Below are 21,274 nucleotides of genomic sequence, written 5' to 3'. Positions count from 1 at the left end.
AACTCATCTGGTTTAATGACAAGTAAACTAAGTTACGGTTTCGACAAAGATGTTCAGCAGAAAATTTCCTTTAGTAAATTTACAAAATAGCACGAAAACCAACACTCCGTTCCGAAGTAAAAAGAAAAATCATGTTAGTATTTCAAATACAAAATGTTATATTATTCCCTACAAACATAACAGTTATAATTGAATCATTTGAATGTTAGTTAAAAATTCTGCAAAAAATCGAAAATGATCCCATATCGACTTAGTCTTATGACCAGCTTAACATTGTCACTAAGACCATTTTCATCTGGAACCCATATGAGAGTCATAATTTTGCACAATGTCAGCAGACTCATCAATTGCTAAAAGTATACTTATATCTCAATCAGTAATAATCCGTGAGTTTGAAACAAATATTTGAAAGTTAGCAGTCTAAGTTAGCGGAACCAAAAAAAAGCAGATGTTTTGGATTCGCTAGCTCAATCAAAATTTAACTGCAAAACTAAACTGCCAACAAAAAGTCAGCTGACTAATTAGCGATTAGTGGATTAGCATTTTTGAGCCGAACATTGTATTTTTGAAAAAAAAAATCCTAAACAGCTTGAGAACGCACCATATCGACAGGGTAGTAAAAAAGGGAATATTGATTTGATGGAATATTATGATTATTACACCAAATGTTATTAATGTTGTTATAAACCATACTTTGGAAAAATCATTTGTAATTGCTAAACTTATCGAAAATTCCGCTTTTTAGAAATGCACTTTCCGATATCCTAATAGGTAAAACGCCTTCAAGTGGGCAACGTATTTGAATTTCTTGGCTGATAGCGCGGCTAATATGGCAGCAGATAATTTGTTAGAATCGAATTTTGGAGCACCATTTAATCTTGAATATGGATGAAATGCGTTATAATTATGAATTTTTATCGTCATTTGGGAGTCAGAAAATAAAAAGAATTACATTTCGTTTAGATATTCGTTTTTTCTCAATAGTTAATACAATAACATTCAAAATTTGAGCGTAAAACACGTGGATTTGCGCGCATTCTGCCCCAATTGCGATATGATTGTATTGGTTGAAGTTTGTGGGAAGTAAGAAAAATATAACTTTGCCAAGAGGAATCATCCAATTGAGGAAGGCTTTTACGATTTTTTTTCTCTGTAACGTGAATTTGAAATTTGAGCTATAATACTCTATCAAACTGCTTGATTTCACCATCACGTGTCGTAAAATGATGAACGTTTGGGTTAGGATGATTTTCAAGAACTTCGATTTTTTTTTATCAATGAACTCAAATATTGATTTTCTTTTATCAGCAAAACACAATTTTTCAGTTCCAAGTTGTTCTTTTTTTCTTTTTGGAATTATTAGAAACTGATGAAAAATATATTCAATTCACATTTTGTTAAACTCTTTTTCCAAAGTTCGAGGACTCGAATTTCAATTGAGAAAATTGTCAAATGATATGCCATCATCATGGGCCGAGTTGGAAAAATAAGAATAATATTGCTTTAATTGTGATTGATTGAAATTAATTGTTAGGAAAAGTATATTTTTTAGCTTTGACTGAATTAGTATAAAGGGAAATATATTTCAAGCTGATTGATTTTCACCTATTGGGCTAGTGTTAGGTTAGTTGGCAAATCAGTTGCTTCCTGAGCCGATGTCCGTAAGTTCGATCCCAAGAGAAAACATCGACGTCAGTTGTACCGGATGATTTTTTAAATGACTGTCCGCCAACTGTATCGTTTTTTTTTTTTTTTTTTTTTTTTTTTTTTTTTTTTTTTTTTTTTTTTTTTTTTTTTTTTTTGAATATGTCTTTATTTGTACCAATTCATCATTACATCATTACATTTATATTACATTATTACATTAAATTAGGTGTTCAGTTCAATGATGAACTGTCCAGAGCCCTATAGTTTATTAATCACTATAATTTATTTATTTGAATTAATTTTGCTGAGTGCAATCAAGTATTTTTATGTAGGAGAACATCCTGTAATGTCAAAAAATATTTTAAACTTACTACTAAAAACTAAAACTATCCTAAATTAAAACTAATTATAGAGAGAACGAATCTCTGCGATGGAAGACTGCATCGATTTGCCTCTGAAGTTGGAGATGATTTTGTTGGCCATCTCTTCGATCGATTCAATGCCCGCAATCCGATGAAGATCTTCGGTGCTGTGCCAAGGTGGAAGCCGCAAAATCATTTTCAGAACCTTGTTCTGAATCCTCTGGATGGCTTTCTTCCTCGTCGCGCAGCAGCTAGACCAAATCGGAACTGCATACATTATCGCTGGTCGGAATACCTGTTTGTAGATTAACATCTTATTTCGCAGACACAACCTGGATTTCCTGTTGATGAGAGAATAAAGAGATTTAGTGTATTTATTACATTTAGATTGAATATCTTCAATGTGATTTTTAAAAGTAAGATTCCGATCAAGTGTAAGTCCCAGGTACTTCACGTGATCAGACCATTCTAATGAAACCCCATTAAAAGTTATGGAATGATTTTCATTAGGTTTTAAAAATTGAGCTCTTGGCTTATGGGGAAATAAAATAAGTTGAGTTTTGGAAGCGTTAGGAGAAATTTTCCACATTTTCAAGTAATTCAAAAAGGAATTTAAATTTTGTTACAATCTACTGCGTACCACCCGTAAATTTCGACCTTTGGCTGAAAGCAAAGTATCATCAGCAAATAATCTTCTACCTTTTCCTTCTGGTACATCAGGAAGATCAGAAGTAAAAATATTGTATAAGATTGGCCCAAGTATACTACCCTGAGGGACACCAGCTCTAATGGGTGTCCTTTCAGAGCATGAATTTTGATAGCTTACTTGTAAGGTTCGGCTAGTCAAATAATTTTGAATAATTTTGGTGAGATATACAGGGAAATCAAATCGAGCTAATTTAGCTACTAAACCTTTGTGCCAAACACTGTCAAAAGCTTTTTCAATATCAAGAAGAGCAACACCAGTTGAATAACCCTCAGATTTGCTAGCGTTAATCATATTAGTTACACTCAAAAGTTGATGTGTAGTAGAATGTCCATGACGAAAACCAAATTGTTCATCAGGGAAAATAGAATTCTGATTAATGTGAATCATCATTCTATTCAAAATAACTCTCTCAAATAGTTTACTTAAAGAAGGGAGCAAACTAATTGGTCGATAACTTGAAGGCTCTGAAGCACTTTTTCCAGGTTTTAAAATTGGAGTTACTTTGGCATTTTTCCATTTATTTGGAAAATAAGCCAAGTGAAAACATTTATTGAAGATTTTAACTAAAAAATTTAAAGTGCTTTCAGGCAACTTTTTAATAAGAATATAGAAAATCCCATCTTCCCCTGGGGCCTTCATATTTTTAAATTTTTTGCAAATCAATTTAAGTTCATCAATATTTGTCTCATAAGAACTTTCAAATACATTATGTTTAGATAGAATATCATCAAATTCAAGGGAAATTTGAGCATCAAATGGACTTACAACGTTTAAATTAAAATCATGAGCAGACTCAAATTGTTGGGCTAATTTTTGAGCTTTTTCTGCATTCGTTAAAAGAAGTTTATCCCCGTCTTTCAAAGTAGGAATTGGCTTCTGGGGCTTTTTCAGAATTTTAGTTAATTTCCAAAATGGCTTTGAGTAGGGTTTTATGTCCTCTACTGCTTTAGCAAAATTTTCATTACGAATGAAATTTAAACGACGTTTGATCTCTTTTTGAAGGTCGCAATAAATAAATTTCAAATAAGGATCCCTAGTACGTTGATATTGGCGTCGACGAATGTTTTTCAGTCGTATCAAAAACTGAAGATCATCATCAATTAAAGGTTGATTAAATTTATGTTTAACTTTGGGTATTGAAGCGGCTTTAGCATTGACTATTGAAGTTGTCAAATTTTCTACAGCCAAATCAATACCTTCTATTGAATTAAGTGGAACGTTTACATTCAAATTACGTTCAATAAAATTCCTATATCGCTCCCAGTCAGCTTTTTGGAAGTTAAAAGTTGATTTTAAAGGGTTTTCAATGGGATTTTGGGATAAAGAAAAAGTTACTGGAAGGTGGTCTGAATCGAGGTCCGCATGAGTAACTAATTGACTACAATGCTCGCCTAAATCCGTTAGAACCAAATCAATTGTGGAAGGATTTCTAATCGAAGAGAAACAAGTATGCCCATTAGGATATTCAACAGTGTAATAACCTGCAGAGCAGTCATTAAATAAAATATTCCCATTTGAATTTGATGAAATATTATTCCAAGATCGGTGTTTTGCATTAAAGTCACCAATAACAAAAAATTTAGATTTATTTCTAGTGAGTTTTTGTAAATCTCCCTTCAAAAAATTTTTCTGTTCACCGCTACATTGAAAAGGCAAATATGCGGCAATAATTATAATTTTCCCCATAGAAGTTTCTAATTCAATTCCAATTGTTTCTAAGACTTTTGTATTGAAAGAAGGAAGAAGTCTAAATTTGAGACGACTATTGATGACAATAGCTACACCCCCACCTTGTCGATCAAGTCGATCATTTCGTAGAATTTTAAAGAAAGCATTGCTTTTCAAGTTATTGTCTGGCTTTAAAAAAGTTTCAGTGATGGCAGCAATATGTATGTTTTGAGTTTTCAAAAATAAAAAGAATTCATCTTGGTTAGCCAGCAAAGATCTAGCGTTCCAATTCATAATATTTAAACATCTATTTGGATCCATGAGGGAATCGCAAAGTCATAATAATTTTGTTAGCATAATTAAAAGAAGTTTGGAAAGCTTCAAACATTGAATTTGCTTTCAACATAAGTTGCATCATTTCCATTAAATTTTGATGCAAAAATTTTAATTTTTCCTCAGTAATCTCACCCAAATCAACAAAATTGTTAGGATCAGAAAAGGAAGGAGAAGAGAAAGTATTTGAATTTCGGGGATTTTCCCAAGCCTTCGCATGAACGTTGAGACTTGGTTTTTTCCCATTTTTATTAGTTAAACCTGAAGAAGGCAACCCATTTTCAACCACCTCTGAGAACGATAAACAACGAGGCTGTGGCGCAGAATCAGCCCAGGTAACATTAAAATCACTTCGGGTATTACCCAGCCGTGATTCCAATGTAGGCCGAGGCTGACCGCGAACAGGCAGGTTGTTTGCCGGCCCGACGTGTGAAGACGAAAAAGAGGAAGGAGGAGAAGAAACTTTTCTGGAAACTTTGGGGTTTTTCCTAGAAGCAACAATTTTTGCCCTAACGGGACAGTCTAGAGAATTCGAGGAATGATTACCTGCGCAATTCGCACACTTAAAAATTCTGTTTTTGGCTTATCACCACCAAAAAGGCATTTAGATTTTTCATGATCGAATGAGCCGCAAAACATGCATCTGGCATTCATTCTACAATTTTTAGTGCCACGACAAAAAGCTTGACAACGACGACATTGCGTAATATTTTGAAGAAAATTGGTAGAAGATTTACGAAAAGGTTCGAATTTGACTCGACAATGAAACATAAGACGAGCCTTTTCAAGAATTTGCAAATTATTAACCTGATCCTTTTTAAAATGGATCAAATAGAGTTCAGGAGCAAAACCAACACTACTGATATTATTCGTGTTGGTTCTTTTCCTCATTTGAATTACTTGAATTGGAGAAAAACCTAACAAAGAATTTAATTCAGCTGTGATCTCATCCGGTGTCTGATCGCCGGTGAGACACGAAGTACAACTTTAAAAGGACGATCACCTCTAGTGTCGTACGTAAAAAATTGGTGTTTTTTATTATTCAAATAATTTAAATTTTTTTGAAAATCATTAAAAGATTCCGCCAATATACGAGCAGTTCCCCTTCGACCGATCTGAAAAGAAATCTTCACATCCTTGACGGAAGTGACGATTTCTTTTCGAAAGGCATTGAAGTCAGGAATCGTGACCGTTATTGGTGGAATCTTTTCGTTTTTAAGAGTATAAGAAGAAGAAGAAGGTTTCTTAGTACTCTTATCAGAATTAAATATGAATATTTCCTCATCACCGATGTTATGAAGGACATCGAATGAATTGGAAATTTCAACTTTTTTGGCAGATGGCCCTGGATTAGGTTCAGCAATCCGTTTTCTTCCGGCCCTTGAGCCGGCCGAAGACTTCCCCATGCTGGAAAGAAAAGAGAAAATATGAATAAAAGAAAATGAAAATAATTTTAGCACTGAAAAGTGCTGATTGAAATACAGGTAAGGAAAAAATAAATAATGTAAAATGTTCCTGCAGGTACACAGCAACGATACGATGCTCCGGCGTACGTGTTGACGGCTCAACGGTACAGATGGAAGTGACCAACTGTATCGTTGATATATGTAACGAATAACAATTACTGTTGGAATTATCCAGGCCCAATGAATCATTCCTAACCTTACTGGCGTACATTTAAAATCGTTGAACGCATTTTTTACGGTCGCTATGCAAAAGAAAAAAATTCGTAGACTGCACTATTGTATCAATGATTAGGGGAGAGTGGGGATACTTGATCCTCTTTTCTTATTTTCACCATATGTTTTTGGAAAAAATTAGCAACTTGCACTCTTTTACATTTTCTGACAGCGTGTAACTTAAAGTTTCTATGCTCCTCAAATTAGAACGAAACTTGAACCCGTAGATGAACTAGAAGCATTTTCTAGGGAGTAAAAAAATTGCGATATTTTTGAAGTTAAGGGAGACTTGATTCAGGAAGCCCTAATCCATGGAAAAAATCAAACAAAACCCCAAGATAGAATGTTAATTGACTATTTTGGTCATGTTTGTTCTCATTTCACAATCTTTAATTGTCAGAAAAAAAATCTATAGCTTATTCTCAACCCTTAACATTGCATACTTACAGTTGCGTTCAAAAAAGAATGAAATCGCATGAAGCTGCGCACCCACTTCCAACTTTGACAAGCTGCCATTTCTCTTTCGGTTTATATTTTTTCATGAAAATTTCACATAATCTAGTTCAACTATCCAACTAACACTCCACAAAATTTGAATTCTTTTCAATGACGAGAAACAAAGATACAGCTTTTCTCGTAAAAAAGGGAAATTTGGAGTTGCTTCACTAAATTTGCTGTATCTTTGACAATTTTCATTGAAAAATCTTGAAATTTTGCCCAAAGATGTAAAAATATTTGATCTAATATCAGGCCATATCTATTTCTAAACAAGCAAGGATGAAGTTCCTATCAATTTACAACATTCTTTGTAATAAATGTTGGTTTTGTGGAAGAAAAAACCAAGAATACATGGATTACGATGTTTTCCATACAAACAACCGTAGAAAAAAGAATGAAATCGTCTGCTAGGCGATAATGAACCTCATTTTCAATCCGGCACCATTTTTGATCACGTTCATCGATTTTGACGAAACTTGGCCTGATATTAGATCAAGTATTTTTACATCTTTGGGCCAAATTTCAAGATTTTTCGATGAAAATTGTCAAAGATACAGCAAATTTAATGAAGCAACTCCAAATTTCCCTTTTTTACGGGAAAAGCTGTATCTTTGTTTCTCGTCATTGAAAAGAATTCAAATTTTGTGGAGTGTTAGTTGGAAAGTTGAACTAGATTGTGTGAAGTTTTCATGAAAAAAATATAAACCGAGAGAGAAATGGCAGCTTGTCAAAGTTGGAAGTGGGTGCGCAGCTTCATGCGATTTCATTCTTTTTTGAACGCAACTGTACCGGCGCAATTTTTTATAAACTACAGAAAATCAATTATTTAACCACGATCTATTCAGAAGAAGAATGTACCGGGATCATTTGTACCCATATGTTAGGGATCAATTGTACCCAAAATCAACATTTTAGAAAACTTTTTCTGAAAAAGTTGGGAGTTTTCCATCGCTTTGAAAATATTTTATTTTGAAGTTCATTTTACACTCGAAAGATTGATGTATTGAAATAAATATTTTTGTTATAATATTTCCATGTTAGGAACATTTTAAAATGATTCAAAAAGATCTTTAAGTCACATTTTGTGAAATTTTTTAAACAAAGTACAATAAAAAAAAACCTTATTTTGTTAAAAACTTTTGAGCTTCAACCATTGCTGTTTTGTTCCATTTGGCACATTTTTCTAGAACATTTGATCTTTGTACGACATTCCAGTTTGGAGATATAGCTAAGGAATCAAGTATCCCCAGGGATCAAGTATCCTCATTCTCCCTTATGGTTTTGAACAACCTTAAAATATAACAAACTCTCTTCATTCCTACAATCTCTGTACCATGCAGTGATAAATTTACTTATAAGTACCTAAGTTATTTTGAACATTCAACCATTTTTATTTAAATTTGTATATTTATTATCCAATAACGTTTGATTCAAATGCCTCATTATCATTAAGAAGAAATACCATAAATTCTTTTAACTGCTAATTGTTTACCGAATCACTTTGACCTTCTTCTCGATTGGCTCGAAAATCAATTCAATCCAGCCCCAGCAGCCACATAACGCCAATGTCCATTATCGAACTCATCATTATCCATTAGTGATTAAACCCTTAGACCTGAATTTACGGGTCCCCCAAAATGAAACAGCAGTCCATCGAAATCGATTACCGACTTCCAACTACCATCGATCACCGGAACGTGTGTGCAAATCGTCAGCCCCACCAAAATGATGGACGTGACCGAACTGGGAAATTCGAATCGCTTACCCACATGGACGGATTTCTACAATAAGTGTTAAGAAAAAAAACTCCGACGATTTTGGACCAGTGTGAATTTCCGTTTTCAGCTTCCTACCATTGAGATGTTGGGGGACATGGATTTTTCCTGCCACTACCACTTGCTCAAACAGATGTTGCTCTCGTTGTTGCTCGGTTTGGTCCCTAACCTACCGTTCTCGATTTTTGCTTGGCCACGTTCCAGCTTTTGCATAACACTTGAACGTGTAGTGGCGCTCGGGAGATTTTCCACTGCTAGAGCGAAAAGAGCGCCATCGGAAAAGCTTTATTCCAAAGTAAATTGTTGCCAGATTATCTGTATGCATTAACCCTCATCCGCATCAGGTTTTGTTACCCTTCTCAGCCATAGGAGTGCCACTTTGACACTACAAGCTCAAATCGTTATAACTTTTAGTGTGTTCAACCGATCTAAATAAAACTTATATCAATCGAAACCTTGTAATGTCAGTAAAATATGTTTATTTAATTATATATACCTTAAGCTACTAGTTTTTCATCATTCAGCATGAAAGAAAAAAAAAATCCGAAAAAACATGTATCAAGAAAACTGCTGTAGTTCATATATTACACGTCCAAAAAATATTTGCCTAATGGATATGAAAGCTGAAGTTAATGTATACATCATGAAGCCATTTTTTTAATTTTTTTTTAATGAAAGGGTCACAAAAAAAATCAAAAAACTGGTCTGAAAAACCTACTTTTCATTCGATTGCTAGTTAAAACTTTTTGAACGATGATAGTGTTTTTGAAAAAATATGACTACAAAATTTATTCTTATTCTATAATTTTGTTGTTTTTTGAGATTTTTGATGCAACAAAAATTGAATTTTGTTGAATTTTTCAAAGTGCATAGTGCAAAGTGCATAAAACACATATATTTTGCATGTGTTAGATTTAAACTACAGCAGTTTTCCCGAGGCATGTTTTTCGGATTTTTTTCTTTCATGCTGAATAACGAGAAAACTAGTAGCTTTAGCTATATATAATTTTCTAACATATTTTATTGACATTACAAGGTTTTCATTGATATAAGTTTTATATGAAATTAGTAATAATTCAAACGACTTAGGTAGATTTTACTCAAATAGACACTCTAAGTCGGAAAAGAGAGTTTTTTTTGTTCAGGCTTCCAGGGTTCGTCCATAAAAAGGTAAAAATATAATATTCAAGAACTTTTGAAATTATTCGGAGTCCCCGAAGAAATTTTAATTAATTGAAGCTTTTGAAAAAAGTTACAAGCCTTTAAACTTGCAATTCGTGTTAAAATGATACTCTAATGCGGATGAGAGTTAAATTTCAAATATCTTTAAAGACTCCAACCTCAGCATCAGTATAAATCTTTAAGAGTCTCTGCCATTTTGGAATACATCATTTATACATTGCAATAAGCACAGTTTTCAGTGAAAAATTCTTGTCTCATGACTCCAGTCCGATATCTTAAGTCTTGGATCTCAGATCCTTGGACTCAGGTCTCATGTCTCAGGTCGTTGAAGACCAAAAATATGAAAAAAAGTTGCGAAATAAGAATAGTACCACTTAAGTTTTTCTTCAAAAATCAAGATTATATCTTAAAATTTACTGTGTAAAAGTAAAAAAAAAATGCTTCTATGAACTATTTGAATAAAAAGCTATTTTTAGGCGATTTCTAGCATTCCAAAGATATTTATGGGATTTTGGAGGCCTCCCATCAAATTTTTTTTTTATTAGTCAAACACTACTTTTTTCCATTTTTAAGTTGAAGATGGCAGCACTATCCTGCTATTGAACGGAATTGAGACGCATTTTCGACTATCTGGGATTAGCTAATGCGTGCTGAATGATTTTGGTCAAGAAATAAATACCTTAGGTCTCAGAACTTATGTTTCATGTTTCATGACTCACGTCTGACCTCAGTTCTAAGTTATATTGTCTCTAGTCTCAGGTCTCGTGTCTTAATCCTAATCTTCTCTTGAGTGTCAATATTGACATTGACGAATAGATTGGAAGATTGACGATTTGTAACTTTTTTTGGGTGCTTCCAAATAAAACGAATTCTTCGGGGACCCTCAATGAATTCCCCTTTCATTCTGAACCTCGTAATGAAACTCAAGTATGTTTAAAAGAGATTACACGGAGAAAAAAGTGTACTATAGCCTACAATTTTTCACTGATATTCAATCATATTTCTGATAAATTTCAACTGTATAATATTGTGCATTCAATTATACATATAATAGATTCAACTATAGGTGTATTATGGAGCAACTGAACGACCTTGACCTGGCTGACGATATTGTTTTGCTCGCCCAAACACAACCAGATATGCAGAGCAAACTCGACGACCTCACCGAAAGTTCCAAGGCAGCAGGTCTCAAAGTCAATGTCGGAAAGACCAAGTCGATGGAGATCAACACAGGAGATCCCTCCAGTTTCATGGTAGCTGGGCAACAAGTTGAGAAAGTGGAGTGCTTCCAGTATCTTGGTAGCCAGATTACGCCTGATGGTGGTACCAGAAAAGACATCGAAACCCGGATCAGAAAGGCCCGATTTGCGTTTGCGAGTCTCCGAAACATCTGGCGGTCACGCCAGATCTCTCTACGAACAAAAATCCGAATCTTCAACTCAAACGTCAAATCCGTATTGCTGTACGGGTGCGAAACTTGGTGCACATATGCGGTAACGACGCGAAAACTGCAAGTATTTGTAAACCGCTGCCTGCGGAATATCATCCGCGCTTGGTGGCCTGGCAACTGGATCTCGAATGAGGAACTACATCGCCGGTGTCATCAAAAGGCGCTAGAAATCGAGATTCGGGAACGTAAGTGGAGATGGATTGGGCACACGCTGCGAAGAGATGAAAACGAGATTTGCAGAGAGGCGCTAGATTGGAATCCAGAAGGTCATCGAAGAAGAGGCAGACCCAGAAATTCGTGGCGGCGAAGCCTAGCCGCTGAAATCCGAACTGTCGACGAGAATCTTGACTGGGACCAGGTGAAGACGCTGGCTCCGGATCGTCAACAGTGGAGGTCTTTTACCACGGCCCTATGCACCGGAGGATCGGCGCGGGATCATTAAGTAAGTAAGTATAGGTGTATTATTGATTTTACGCTCTCAACCATAAATATTATAGATTCAACTTTAGTCCTATGGTTGACTTTCTGCATTCAACAATATGTTTAGCAGATTCAACTTTACTGGTACAGTTGATTCAACTATAAATATGATAGGTTCTATTTTTTTTATGATTGATACAACTATAGAAATTGATTAAAAAAAAAATTGAATCAATAAAGTAATGGTAGTTTTTACTTGTTTTGGTTTTATAGTTTTTTCCCTTTTCTCGTTCATCAAGCACACCTGCTGTCACCGATTAGTAGCATCGTCATTAGAATATGTAGAGGACCTTGGCAACTTATGTCAACTGTACATCTTCCGCCGTCTTACCCCAAGTAGAATCGCAGTTTCCATGCCAATAGGGGCATGGCAGTTTGCTGTAGTCCGTTTTTTTTAAACTTTATCTGCCGGTAGTTTCGGTGGGAGGACTGAACGCTAAACACTATTTTGATGGTACTCATAGTGAATTTTTACGAGTAGTTAAAAGTCCGCTTCGGTCCGCTCATATAGAGGGCCACGTCAACTACGGGTACCTCCACAGAAATCTTTTTGCTGGCAGCCGGGGAGCAGTTAGTCAAACGATGTCCCACACCAGCCGAGCTGCTTTATCACTACAACCGCTGTCAGAACACACCTAACAATACAGTTCCTCCGGGTCGATTTTGCTTGCGGATGGCCTTCATAAAAGTATAATTAAATTTATGTTATTTAGAATTGCATGTCTAAAATCAATCATACAATTATAGTTGAATCTATCATATGTTTAGTTAAATAAATCATACCACAATGATTGAATCCAAAATATTAATAGTTGATTTCAAATGGTTTATCAGCAGTTTATAGTGGAATCTATTATATTCATAGTTGAATGCCTGAATTCAATCTTACAATTGAAGTTGAATCCATATAGTTGACAGTTGAATCAATCATTCCATTCTAGTTGAAACTATCTCATTTATAGTTGTTTACATAAGGCCAATCAGCAGTATATAGTTGGATCTATAATATCTATAATTGAAGGCGAAAAAATCAACTATACTTAGATTATTGATATAAAAAGCTGAAAAAGTTAGAACAACCCAAGCAACCAAATGTCTCATATTTACTTGAATGATGGCATTGAAAGTTAAATATTGGCTGACAAAGAGAATAAACTGCCCAATTCCCTTTAGTGAACTTTATGTACTCATTAATGAACTTGAAAGTTGCAAAAGTAATAAATTTGTACGTTGTATGTGACTTGTTTTGCCCAATTCCCATGAGTAAACGATATGTATCCATTAACGAACTTGAAAGTTGCAAAAGTGATCTATACGTACAGTACCGTTCATGATTGTATAGAAATTGAAAGCATGCACACTGTCACTTCGACTTTGAACTTCCATAACTTTTTACTCTGATGATATTTTTTGATTAAAATTTCTGCGTTAGATAGATTAACTACCATACTATTATACCACAAAATTTGAGCTTTCTGGAAATTGTGTGGCTGAGATACAGTAATTCCACAAAAATCGGACATTTTGGACTTTTCAAACTGAAATATCTTAAAAACTACGCTAAATTTTTTATTGAAATTTTGCGGAGTGATTGTTGAAATATTCAGTTAACATGTCTGAAGTTTTTAAAAACTTCTTCCGATGGGATAAAAAGTTACGCGAGGTACAATATTTCACGCATGAATCTAAAAATGCGATTTCTATAGAATTCGAGTTTGGAATCCGGCGCGTGGCATCATGGCGGCACCGGTACAAAACACAGAAAATAATCGAAAAAAGGTAATATGAACCGAAGCCAAGGGTTCAGTTGAGATAGAGAGAGATTTTTTGCTCATTTTGCGATTTTTCGGAAGCTGAATTAAGAGGCCGCTGGAAGCTGAATAGAAGAACATTAAGACTTGTTTTAGAACTTGAAAGTATCAATAAGAACTTTAATTTTGAGCTGGAAAGAACGTACTTTACATCAAGTCTGGGGCTGAGTAAGCGTGTTTGTACCTGTTTTGTGGGACTTTTGATTGCTTGGGAAGTGTCGTCTTTCCGTGTATTCACCAGTTTTCCGCTATTGAATGTCTAAGAAAAATATCCAAAAACATGCTTCTGAAAAAAAAACTACCGATCAGCTACCGAATGCTTAAAAACATTTCACTTAGTGTCCAAAAAAGCTGAGGTTAGAAGCTATAGGGTGCACAAAAGGATAATATTTTATTATTTTTTCTAGATCACGACCACAAAAAAATGTAAAAAAAGTGGTGTTAAAACCGTACTTTACAATCAATGAACCGTCAAAACTGTTTAAGTCACACCAAATAAATTTTGAGAATTCTATTAAAAATCGACATAATTTGGCACATTTCTGCATTTTCAGATTTTCTAAATACTGAACACAGAATTTTCGACGAATTTTCATAGATAGCTGTTTTTTGACATTTTTGTTAATTTCCAATTTTTTCAGATTTTCTTGCACTAAAATACAAGTTTGCATTGGATTTTGAGTATATTAACTGAAGATTTCTGCAGTAAATTTATATTCACCAGAAAGCCAATTCAAAACCAATTTTAGTTGTGTAATTACATGGGCGCTGAAGTTGTGTAGCTGAACACTGCCTGAAAAACATATTTGAGTTATATTACAAGGTTTCCAAAACTAGAAATTTTGAAGACAATCAAGAGAGATATATTGGTTTCAGTCAAGAGTAATTGACACTCCAGGGACTTTAACGAGTTAAAATTTTAGGGATGGACGAGGGTTAAGGTCAGAACTCGGGCTGAGGTCTCAGGGTTTATCTCAGATCTTAGGATTCAAATTTCACATATTATGTCATTTTACAGTTCTCAGGATTCACCCGGTTCTCAGATCACAGATCTGTAAATTGAAACCACACATATCTTTTCGATCGTTTTCAACCCCCCTCCCCCATTTCCCCCTACGTAACACATTACCATCAGATTTTGTATCCAGAATCTACAAAGCGTAACTTGTTGGTATACCCTATTCCCCACTAAACAAGTTACGTTACAGGCCTCAGGTATTAGTTCTCAAGTCTCTAGTCACAGATCCCAAATCTCATGTCTCAGACCACTTATCTCATTTCCCAAATCAAAGGTTTCAGAGCTCTGATCTCTCTTAAATAGGTATTAAATATTAAATCTTATGTCTCATGTTTAGATCTCATGTATTAAGTCTAGCGTAGCAGATCCCTGAAATCCGATCTGTTAAGGAACCGTCAACAGATTTTGTTTCGGTTAAAACCAAATTGAGCAAAAAAAATGTCTTCTTATGAAATTTTAACAGGGTTCTACAAAACAACACCATTTTCTCACAAAAGCTGGAGTTAAATTTGTTACTTGAGAAGAAAAATAACTGGAATGCTGATTTTCCATGACTGGCAACGCTGTTCTCTGCCATGCTGCTATTTTCAAACACTACCAAAAGCCAGGTCTCGAAGCTCTCCGACTCTCTCTGAATCCTTCGCTGACTGAGGAGAACTACAGCAGAAAGTGCTTCTCTGTACCAGCACCTTGGTTCTCCCGCGCTTTTAGCACCTTGGGCATCTAAGCTTACGGAAGCAAACCGAACACTGCCAAGCCAACCAAGCCATTATTAGTTTCATCAACTGCTGTTGGGTCGTTTTTCTCGCGATTTTTTCTCACCTGTGTGGGTGTCCATTGATCGTTGTATCTGTGTGTTTGTGCATGTGATTGGATCCATAGATTTCATGTACGGTGAACTTCCGTCCTAATTTCCACGCGCCAAGTTTCTCGGTCGTAGGGAAGGGAAAACTTGTCCAAATAAAGCGGTTCCTAGCGGTTGAGAAAATAGAACGAAAACCTGCAACAAAAGCAACAGCAGATTTTAACCCACACGCGAAAATCGAACGTCCGAGCAGCGGTGAAAACAAACCCGAGAATCGGAAAAGTGGAAAAGTTCAAATTCTGGCTTTGGCACCGAGTCCGGCTTCAAGGATACCAAGCACAGGGAAGGTGAAGGTGGAAATAAATCGGTCATCGGAAAGCGCTGGTTTTTCTCGGAAAGAAGAACAGGAAAACCTGACGGCGAAGTACACGAAACCGATCGGCCTCTGTTTGGCACAATTCAATTAAGGATTTCTCATCACCGAGGACGGATTTCGTTGACGAGTGCCACTTTGTTCTAGGATAGATGTTGGAAAGTTGACGGACAGTTTTGGTTGAAGTCCGGACCGTGGCCACTTACAGGAAACTCCGGAATATGTGCTGTGTGTGAGACTTGCATGATACTAACGTGTAAATCATTCCTACAAACCACGAGCTGGTAGCCAGTGTGTATGAAATACGTTGCTTAGCCTAGTCAGCATCCGACGATTGCAACCCACCGTAAAAGCATCGTAAGCAGGGAACAAAGCTATTGACTTCCATATCTTCGATTTTGTGTGACCCTAGTTTGACCTAATTTTTGCGCGTGCTCTCCCGAAACCACTTCCAGTGAACTTCAACCACCGAAAGTTAACTGCCCCCGCGTGATTGAATCGGATCTTCCAAGTTCCAGAGTTTTATTGAAGAGTGCCTCAAAAGTGCAGAAACAATGAAAAAGTGTTGCCTCAAATTGATTAAACGGACGGCAACGACGGCGACGCAAAGTTCCGTGAACCCGCCGCCAGTGGTGCTACACAGCAGCCTCAAAAAACCCACCAAGACGACTCCAACGATGACAACGGCGTAACGACGCCGATCCTGCAGCAACGGCAACAGCTCCACTGGGACCAGTTTCAAACATGTAACTTTTTCCCCAAACCATTATCCATTTATTTTCTATTCAGTTCGCTTCCATCCATATGAATTGTTATTCACCTTGCATCCTGCCATTCAAAAGTTTCATGAATTTTACCTTTCCCGAAAGCTTACCGCTGCTGTTGCATGTCTACATCCCTTTTCCCACACAAAAACTCTGCGAACACACGTGGAAATTTCGAAAGAAGAGGAGAAAACATGAGGAAAACATCTACCGCAGAGAGGTTTTTCTCTCGTTGGTTGTCACATCAATACCAATATACACGTGGTTTGGTAGCTGAGAAAGAAAGGCAGCAGCTTTTGGTAGCGCCATTGTTACAATGGACACAATTTTTCTCACTGGTGGTGACATTTTTTATCACAGCTCTCTTTCCGTGGTAGTCGTCGTTGCAGCCAAATTTGTTTACAGAGCGAGAGCTTACAGGGTTGAAGTCGAAGCTTGAATATTCTACTTGAGATTTAAAGTTTTTGATGACAAAGTTGAAGTAGCGTATGAATCAAACATTAATTTTTATACTCTAAACCTATTTTTTCCTAAAAATTTCAAAGAAATTTAGTAGTATGATTACAAAAAACCTTTGTTCTACTAAAATCATTATCGTTGAAGATTTTTTTAAACTATATTTTCAAATAAGCGTAACTACAGAAAGGGGTAAACAAACTTATTGTAAGTACTTTTTTGATTGCAGTTTTTACACATTCTAACCGTTTTTGAAATTTTGAAACCTTCGCCTTTGTAGCTATACTTCAATCCATATTATCTCTAGAATCTCTACTCCACAAATAACTGAGATATTTCATCGTCTATGAAGTGTAAATTTCATACACTAGATCGCTGAAAGCTTTGTATGGAAATTTCAAGTTTAGAAATTTTTACCACTCCCATAACTTTTTTTTGTTTTCTTTCACTGCCACAAATAACAATAAAAATTCTGGAACGATTTATTCAGACTTGCATTAGCGCCACAAGTTTTGATTTTACTTTAGAATTTTGTTGATATTGTTAGGTGAACAATATGAACAAAATCCTTAAGTACAGGGTTTGCCCGGAAAGTAATAAAGCATGGATCACGTTAAATCTCGACGCTTAAAAAAGGGTCTATCTCGGCACTCAAAATGAGAGGTTTTCATTGCACTTCAAAGGAAAAATAGTTTTAAAAAATATTCCGATGTTGTTTTAATGAAATTTTGAATTTTTCGTCGAGTACCACTCATCATAGTTTGGACTCCCTATTCGCTGACCTCAGCGGTCATTTTGTCTCACAATCTCTTCATCTCTGTTGCACCCCGAGTCGTCCTACCATTCTTTTTCATCTTCTGCTTGACAATTACCCAAAATTTTTCGATAGGGCGGAATTGAGGGCAATTGTGTGGGTTGATGTCCGTTTCGACAAAATCCACCCGTTGTCCCGATATCACTGTAGTATCTCTTTGCTGTAGTGGCAGCTTTTCAAATCTGGCAAAAACTTTACTCCTTTGTGTCCTTTGTTAGATCTTATGTACGACAAAAAAAAAACGTTTTTCAGGCACTCCTCTTTGTTTATATCGGAGTCCATAGACTTGTTTTTCACAAAAACTGGGGGTTTTCGTACGCAGCTGCAAATACCTTGCCAGATCAAACACTTTCTTGCAAACTTATCGGCAAAAGGGAATTAAATCTTGGCGGGGATATTACTCCAACCAGTAGCGTTGTAAAATTTTTGGCCAGGAAGCTGCCTTAAATCCATCTTCACGTACGTTTCGTCATCCATGATGATGCATCCGTCGTACTTCGTTAGAACCTTGTTGTATAACTTTCAGGCACGTCCTTTGGCTTCTACATTCTTCTTCAATGTTCGTATTGGTTGCTTACTAGCACGATGAGATCGTATTCCATCGTGTAGACCAGGGGTTTTCAGATCATGTAATCGGCGGAGCACTTTTTAAAACCAAAAATTTTGGCGGAGCACCTGCATTTTTTGAAAGAATGAAAAACCTGAGTTTGAAAATTTGGTACCGTTAAACGGGGTAACTTTGATCACCGGGCACGGTGTGCCAAAATACGTTATTAAAAATAAAAAATGACCACCAAAACGGCACTCGGCATTCGAAAGATATAGTATTCAGACATCCATCCTGAAAATTTGGAAATGTTTCATCGGGTTTTTTTGAAATGAGAGCGATTTCAAATTTTTAAGTCAATTTGCATTAGAATCTCAATGGGGTTTTTCGACCTAATGTTCTATGACCATGGATTTTTCTGGCTATATATTTTATGATAATCACCCAGTTCAGATACTTTATAAAAAATTTCATGCCCGACAATTTTGTCGAAGACTGGAAAAAGATTTGATTTGATCCTGAAAAGTTATTGGAAATTTTCTAAAACTTTAGTAGACTGTTTAAAATTTTTCCAAGTTTCTTAAGTTTTTTTTCAATTCCGCTTCACTAAAAAGCGAATATCTTTCCAGGCGTAGTTTTAATCGTTTTTGGATCTTCGATAAAGTTATTTTGGATAGAATTTTCAGCACAAATGTGTATGTAATAGTAAATGATAGTCATCATACGAGCAAGCTTCTATTGTCACAGATACCTTCTCTAACGTTTATATGACATCAAAGATAATCTTGGTTAAAAAAGTTATAAAACTCAAAATACCTTATTATTTTTATTTTTTTAAGTGAAATATTAATTGAAAATTTTCGAAAAAGAACATACATTTCACTGAACTTAAAACTAAAATAAACGAAGCCCTAGGTGACTTTTTTGTGGCGGAAAAACTATCAATATTTTTAAACTTCAAACTAAAAAATATCAAAATTGCGCGAGTTTGCGAGATTTTTTTCTATGGCACATGATTTTAGAAGTTATCAATTTTCAAATGATATCAAACATTTTGCCGGGACTTGCTAGGAACATAAACAAAAACACTAATCTGTAAAAAATCAACTTTAAAAACAACAAATCAATAAAATAATTTTAAAGCACTGCAGACTGTTTCTATAATCATCGAATTTTATCTATTATACTTAAAAATTTTTAACATCCCTCCATTGAAGTTTTCCATTTAAAAATTTTATTTTTGTCACTTAAGAAAGTTTTATTCATTGATATGACGTAGTCGCGCTGATTCAACGATTTGTAGAAAATTTCTGTCTCATAAAAATACTAATGTTTCGAAAGTTGCTACAGCTTATAAACAAATCAGTTGTCAAAAAACTGACCGGTACATGGTGCTAAATTTATTCAAAAATCAAATACACATTGACATAAAAAAACCAATGAGATTTAAATTTTGAGTTTTGGCCAGGTTTTTGGGTGAAATACTCTTTTGTGCGTCGTATGTGCATTATGCTTTTCGAAACAAAGTTGTATGCGAAAGATAACAGAAAGTCAAAAGGAGGTCATCAGTACTAACTTCATAAGTCCTTTTAAAAGTCGTGAAGCATATTACTCTGACGTTCTTTGCAATACTTGTCGAATTGTCTGCAATCAAAACGCTGTAGGCAATTTTGAACGAAAAATATCAGTGAGGGAGAATCTTAAACTGCCAAACTCTTCTAAATTCCACATTCTACGATTTCATGTAAAGGATTTTTGCGAATACACCGGAAAATCGTTGGGTATATTTGGAGCCTTGGAGAGTGTTCATCATGATTTTTCAGAAACGTGGAAACGATATTAAACCCCCGATACATCGAAATTGTACTATGATCATCTCTTAAATGCTGTTGTGGACTATAACAGTGGTCATCTGTGTTGATATTTAATTTTAAATAAAAAAAAATCGTTTATTTTTATTGTTGAAGGTAATCAAAAATGACTATTTTATTGCCAATATTACGCTATTTAACTTGTTCGACCAAGCACATTTTAAGCACGAAAAAAATGGTTAAAGATCTAAAAACGATTCCAACTACGCCTGGAAAGATATTCGCTTTTTATTTTTTTTATTTACATAGTATTTCGTCTCACGACATAACTTGACGAACATAATTCCTAAAATTCACTCGGTCCATGGCAACCGTTCTCCAATTTCTCGGGCACCCCACGTTCGCCAGATCACGCTCCACTTGGTCTAACCACCTCGCTCGTTGCGCCCCCGCTCGTCTTGTGCCTACCGGATTCGTAGCGAACACCTGTTTTGCAGGACAGTCGTCCGGCATTCTCGCAACATGTCCCGCCCAGCGTATCCGGCCAGCTTTCACCACCTTCTGGATACTGGGTTCGCCGTAGAGTCGCGCGAGCTCGTGGTTCATCCTTCGCCTCCACACTCCGTTCTCCTGTACGCCGCCAAAGATGGTTCTTAACACTCGTCGCTCGAATACCCCGAGTGTACGCAGGTCCTCCTCGAGCAATATCCATGTCTCGTGCCCGTAGAGAACAACCGGTCTAATAAGCGTCATATACAGGTTACACTTCGTGCGAGGGCAAAGTCTTCTCGACCGCAGTTGCTTGTGGAGTCCATAGTAGGCACGACTTCCGCTGATAATTCGCCTCCGGATCTCACGGCTGGTGTCATTGTCTGCCGTCACCAGTGAGCCGAGATAGACAAAGTCTTCGACTATCTCCAGCTCGTCGCCGTCGATCGTGACCTTGTTATTACTGGACAAGCGGGTTCGGTCGGTCTCGGATCCGCAGGCCAGCATGTACTTCGTCTTGGACGTATTAATCATCAACCCAATCCTTCCTGCTTCGCGTTTCAGTTTGCGGTAGATCTCCTCCACCGCCGCAGATGATCTGCC

General features: G+C 36.0%; 1 protein-coding gene across 9 annotated transcripts in view; it reads left to right on the top strand.

Annotated features, from left to right (window-relative positions):
• The window catches only part of LOC129750787 (protein still life, isoform SIF type 1-like), a 597,153-nt gene that overhangs the window by 290,505 nt on the left and 285,374 nt on the right, over positions 1–21,274 (top strand). The gene's annotated exons all lie outside the window — the stretch shown is intronic.

Source organism: Uranotaenia lowii, chromosome 3 (genome assembly GCF_029784155.1).
Source record: "Uranotaenia lowii strain MFRU-FL chromosome 3, ASM2978415v1, whole genome shotgun sequence".
In the NCBI taxonomy this organism is placed as follows: Eukaryota; Metazoa; Arthropoda; class Insecta; order Diptera; family Culicidae; genus Uranotaenia; species Uranotaenia lowii.
Note: the sequence above shows the minus strand (reverse complement) of the source record. Positions and strands in the feature narration are given on the sequence as shown.